The following is a 6,902-nucleotide window of genomic DNA, read 5'->3' as shown; positions in this document are numbered from 1 at the left end:
ATAACTGAGGCAGAAGAATGGATAAATGACCTGGAAGATAAAATAGTGGAAATAACAACTGTAGAGCAGAATAAAGAAAAAAGAATGAGAAGAACTGAGGACACAGTCAGAGACCTCTGGGACAACACTAAACACACCAACATTCGAATTATAGGGGTCCCAGGAGAAGAAGAGAAAAAAAAAAGGACTGAGAAAATGTTTGAAGAGATTATAGTTGACAACTTCCCTAATATGCGTAAGGAAATAGTCAAATCCAGGAAGCCAGAGAGTCCCATACAGGATAAAACCGAGGAGAAACATGCCAAGACACATATTAATCAAATTATCAAAAATTAAATACAAAGAAAAAAAAATTAAAAGCAGTAAGGGAAAAGCAACAAATAACATACAAGGGACTCCCCATAAGGTTAACAGCTGATCTTTCAGCAGACACTCTGCAAGCCAGAAGGGAGTTGCAGGATATATTTAAAGTGATGAAAGGGAAAAACCTACAACCAAGATTAATCTACCTAGCAAGGCTCTCATTCAGATTTGACAGAGAAATTAAGACTTTTACAGAAAAGCAAAAGCTAAGAGAATTCAGCACCACCAACCAGCTTTACAACAAATGCTAAAATAACTTCTCTAAGCAGGAAGGACAGGAAAAGGAAAAGACCTACAATAACAAACCCAAAACAATTAAGAAATTTGTAATAGGAACATACATATCGATAACTACCTTAAATGTAAATGGATTAAATACACCAACCAAAAGACATAGACTAGCTGAATGGATACAAAAATAGGACCCATATATATGCTGTCTACAAGAGATCCACTTCAGACCTAGGGACACATAGAGACTGAAAGTGAGGGTATAGAAAAAGTTATTCCATCGAAATGGAAATCAAAAGAAATATGGAGTAGGAATTCTCATATCAGACAAAATAGACTTTAAAATAAAGACTATTACAAGAGACAAAGAAGGACACTACATAATGATCAAGGGATCAATTCAAGTAAAAGATATAACAAATAGTAATTATCTATGCAGACAACATAATAACACCTCAATACAAAAGGCAAAGGCTAAAAGCCATAAAAAGGGAAATCTACAGTAAGACAATAATAGTAGGGGACTTTAACACCCCACTTTCACCAATGGACAGATCATCCAAAAGGAAAATAAAAAATGAAACACAAGCTTTGAATGATACATTAAACAAGATGGAATTAATTGATATTATTAGGACATTCCATCTCAAAAAAACAGAATACACTTTCTTCTCAAGTGCTCATGGAACATTCTCCAGGATAGATCATATCTTGGGTCACAAATCAAGCCTTGGTAAATTTAAGAAAATTGAAATCATATCAAGTATCTTTTCTGACAACAATGCTATGAGACTTGATATCAATTACAGGAAAAAATCTGTAAAAAATATAAACACATGGAGGCTAAACAATACATTACTAAATAACTGAGATATCACTAAAGAAATCAAAGAGGAAATAAAAAAATACCTAGAATCAAATGGCAATGAAAACTTGATGGCCCCAAATCTATGGGATGCAAAAGCAGTTCTAAGAGGGAAGATTATAGCAATACAATCCTATCTCAAGAAATAAGAAATATCTCAAATAAACAACCTAACCTTACACCTAAAGCAATTAGAGAAAGAACAAAATGACCACAAAGTTAGCAGAAGGAAAGAAATCATAAAGATCAGATCAGAAATAAATGAAAAAGAAATGAAGGAAATGATAGCAAAGATCAATAAAACTAAAAGCTGGTTCTTTGAGAAAATAAACAAATTGATAAACCATCAGCCAGACTCGTAAAAAAAAAAAAAAAAGGCGGGGGGAGAAGACTCAAATCAATAGAATTAGAAATGAAAAAGGAGAAGTAATAACTGACACAGCAGAAATAAAAGGGATCATGAGAGGTTACTACAAGGAACTGTATGTCAATAAAATGGACAACCAGGAAGAAATGGACAAATTCTTAGAAAAGCACAACCTTCCGAGACTGAACCAGGAAAAAATAGAAAATATAAACAGACCAATCACAAGCACTGAAACTGAAACTGTGATTAAAAACTTTCCAACAAACAAAAGTCCAGGACCAGATGGCTTCACAGGCGAATTCTATCAAAAATTTAGGGAAGAGCTAACACCTAGACTTCTCAAACTCTTTCAAAATATAGCAGAGGGAGGAACACTCCCAAACACATTCTATGAGACCACCATCACCCTCATACCAAAACCAAAGATCTCACAAAACAAGAAAACTACAGGCCAATATCACTGATGAACATAGATGCAAAAGTCCTCAACAAAATACTAGCAAACAGAATCCAAGAGCACATTAAAGGGGTCATACACCATGATCAAGTGGGGTTTATTCCTGGTATGCAAGGATTCTTCAGTATATACAAATCAATCAATGTGATACACCATATTAAATTGAAGGATAAAAACCATATGATCATCTCAATAGATGCAGAAAAAGCTTTTGACAAAATTCAACACCCATTTATGATAAAACCCCCCCAGAAAGTAGGCATTGAGGGAACTTACCTCGACATAATAAAGACCATATATGACAAACCCAGAGCCAACATTGTTCTCAATGGTGAACAGAAACCATGTCCACTAAGATCAGGAACAATACAAGGTTGCCCACTCTCACCACTATTCAACATAGCTTTGGAAGTTTTAGCCACAGCAATCAGAGAACAAAAGAGAAATAAAAGGAATCCAAATCAGTAAAGAATTAAAACTGTCACTGTTTGCAGATGACATGATACTATGCACAGAGAATCCTAAAGATGCTATCAGAAAACTACTAGAGCTAATCAATGAATTTGGTAATGTAGCAGGATACAGAATTAATGCACAGAAATCTCTTACATTCCTATACACTAATGATGAAAAATCTGAAAGAGAAATTAAGGAAACATCCCATTTATTATTGCAACAAAAAAATAAAATACCTAGGAATAAACCTACCTAAGGAGACAAAAGACCTGTATGCAGAAAACTATAAGACACTGATGAAAGAAATTAAAGATGATACATACAGATTGGGAGATATGCCATGTTCTTGGATTGGAAGAATCAACATTGTAAAAATGACAATACTACCCAAAGCAATCTACAGATTCAGTGCAATCGATATCAAACTACCAATGGCATTTTTCACAGAACTAGAACAAAAACTTTCACAATTTGTATGGAAACACACAAGATCCCGAATAGCCAAAGCAATATTGAGAAAGAAAATCTGAGCTGGAGGAACCAGGCTCCCTTATTTCAGACTATATTACAAACCTACGGTAATGAAGACAGTAATGTACTGGCACAAAAACAGAAATATAGATCAATGGAACAGGATAGAAAGCCCAGAGATAATCCCACACACATATGGTCACCTTATCTTTGACAAAGGAGGCAAGAATATGCAATGGATAAAAGACGGCTTCTTCAATAATGGTGCTGGCAAAACTGGACAGCTACATGTAAAAGAATGAAAGTAGAACACTCCCTAACACCATACTCAAAAAGAAAGTCAAAATGGATTAAAGACCTAAATGTAAGGCCAGACACTATAAAACTCTTAGAGGGAAAACATGGGCAGAATACTCTATGACATAAATCACAGCAAGATCCTTTTTTGACCCACCTCCTATAGAAATGGAAATAAAAACAAAAATAAACAAATGGGACCTACTGAAACTTGAAAGCTTTTGCACAGTAAAGGAAACCATAAACAAGAGAAAAAGACAACCCTCAGAATGGGAGAAAATATTTGCCAATGAAGCAACTGACAAAGGATTAATCTCCAAATTGTACAAGCAACACTTGCAGCTCAATATCAAAAAAAACAAACAATCCAATCCAAAAATGGGCAGAAGACCTAAACAAACATTTCTCCAAAGAAGAAATACAGATTGCCAACAAACACGTGAAAGGATGCTCCACATCACTAATCATTAGAGAAATGCTAGTCAGAACTACAGTGAGGTATCACTTTACACAGGACAGAATGGCCATGATCAAAAAATCTACAAACAATAAATGCTGGAGAGGGTGTGGAGAAAAGGGAACCCTCTTGCAGTGTTGGTGGGGATGTAAATTGATGCAGCCACTATGGAGAACAGTATGGAGTTTCCTCAAAAAACTACAAGTGGAACTACCATATTGACCCAGCAATCCCACTACAGGGCATATACCCTGAGAAAACCATAATTCAAAAGGAGTCATGTACTACAATGTTCACTGCGGCTCTATTTACAGTAACCAGGACATGGTGACAACCTGGGTGTCCATCAACACCTGAATGGATGGGGAGGATGTGGCGCATATGTGCAATGGAATATTAGCCATAAAAAGAAACGAAATTGAGTTATTTGTAGTGTGCTGGATGAACCTAGAGACTGTCATACAGAGTGAAGTAAGTCAGAAAGAGAAAAACAAATACCGTATGCTAACACATATATATGGAATCTAAAAAAAAAAAAGGTTCTGAAGAACCTAGGTTCAGGACAGGAATAAAGACACAGACGTAGAGAATGGACTTGAGGCCACAGGGAGGGGGAAGGGTAAACTGGGAAGAAGTGAGAGAGTAGCATGGACATATATACACTACCAAATGTAAAATAGATAGCTAGTGGGAAGCAGCCACATAGCACAGGGAGATTAGCTCTGTGCTTTGTGTCCACCTAGAGGGGTAGGATAGGGAGGGTGGGAGCGAGACGCAGGAGAGAGGAGATATGGGGATATATGTATACATATAGCTGAGTCACTTTGTTATACAGCAGCAACTAATACATCAATATAAAGCAATTATACTCCAATAAAGATGTTAAAAAATAAATAAATAAAATAAAAATAAAATAAAATGGTGCAACTGTTGTAGGAAACTATGTGCTATCATTTTCAGCATGTGTGTGGCTAATACAGGAAAGTAATGTGAGTTAGAAAGGATACACACAAAAAGGGTCTTTAGGCCTTTGAGTTTGTTAGAGCAGTATTACTATTAGTATGTCCAAAGCAAGATGTGGTTTGAATAGAAAGCATGGTTTTTTACAACTCTCAGCTCACTGCTTAATCAGTCATGACTTGCAGTTGTGAAACATAAGTGCAGAACTCCAATGGACTCACCACATGTGAGAATTCAGGAAGACTCAGGACAACACTGCACAGGATTGATTGGATATTGCTAGGGAGGACCAGGAGGGGTCAAGTCTGACTCTTAGGTTGTTCTCTGCTGCAGATCTTATGGTTCACTGACAGTGATTTATATTATAATTCTATGAAGGAAATATTTGAAACATTATGAGAAAATATTACTATTCTTAGAAGACAGTTGCGTGAAATTATGAGGAGTATATGTTTTGAGTAAGAGAGCTTGTATTACGTGTATAAAGTAGAAATAATGTGAGCGTGGATAAGATGTGAAAATATAAAAGATGTAATGCCTGCTGGGGAATGGTGATACTTTTACTATTATATTGATTGGGCATAGATGGCAATAGTTGTTCTATTATCCACTAGGCAGAGTAAGTGTGCAGTTTATCTACTAGTAAAACAGGGTCATGAAAAATGAGAAAAGTTCAGCTTGAGTAAAAGTATTTTTAAAATAGTAATCATAAAATTTATGGAAAAGCCATTTACTTTCTGCAAGCATAGGGTGTCATGTTTTAAATGTAATATTGTATTTTTAAAATTATTTTCCATTATAATTTATTACAAGAAATTGAATATAGTTCCCTGTGCTATACAGTAGGACCTGTTGTTTTATCAATTTTATACAGAGCAGCTTGAATCTTCCAATCCCAAACTCCTGATTTATCCCTCCCACTTTCCCCTTTGGTAATCATAAGTTTGTTTTCTATGTCTGTGACTCTGTTTCTGTTTTGTAAACAAGTTCATTTGTATTATATTTTAGATTCCACATATAAGCGATATCATATGGTATTTGCCTTTCTCTGTCTGGCTTACTTCACTTAGTATGATAATCTGTATGTCCATCCATGTTGATGCAAATGGCATTATTTTATTCTTTTTTTAGCTGAGTAATATTCCACTGTGTGTGTGTGTGTGTGTGTTGTGTGTGTGTGTGTATATATATATATATATACCACATCTTCTTTATCTATTCATCTGTCAATGGACATTTAGGTTGCTTCCATGTGTTGGCTATTGTAAATAGTGCTGCAATGAACAATGGGGTGCATGTATCCTTTTGAACCATGATTTTCTCTGGATGTATTCCCAGGAGTGGGATTGCTGGATCATACGGTAGCTCTAGTTTTAGTTTCTTAAGGAACCTCCATACTGTTCTCCATAGTGGCTGTACCAATTTACATTCCCACCAACAGTGTAGGAGGGTTCCCCTTCCTTCATACCCTCTCCAGCTTTTACTGAAGTATAGTTGATTTACAATATTATATTAGTTTCAGTTGTACACCATAGTGATTCAGTATTTTTACAGATTATACTCCATTAAAAGTTATTACAAGATAATAGTTATAATCCCCTGTGCTGTACAATATATCCTTGTTGCTTATCTATTTTGTACATAGTATTTGTATCTCCTAATTCCATACCCCTAATTTGCCCCTCCACTGTCCCTCTCCCCTTTGATAATCATTAGTTTGTTTTCTGTATCTGTGAGTCTGTTTTTCTTTTCCATATACATTGGTTTGTCTTATTTTTTAGATTCTACATGTAAGAGATATCATACAGTATTTGTCTTTCTCTGTCTGACTTATTTCAATAAGCATAATAATCCCTAGGTCCATCTACATTGCTATAACTGGCAGAATTTCATTATTTGGGTTAATTTCATTGTTAGGGTTTATCATGTTTCAGACCCTGGGTGCTTCCTGTATTCGGTGTCTGTTTTCTTCTTCAAG

This window comes from Balaenoptera borealis (assembly GCF_965194805.1).
Source record: "Balaenoptera borealis genome assembly, chromosome: 11".
Taxonomy (NCBI): domain Eukaryota; kingdom Metazoa; phylum Chordata; class Mammalia; order Artiodactyla; family Balaenopteridae; genus Balaenoptera; species Balaenoptera borealis.
Note: the sequence above shows the minus strand (reverse complement) of the source record.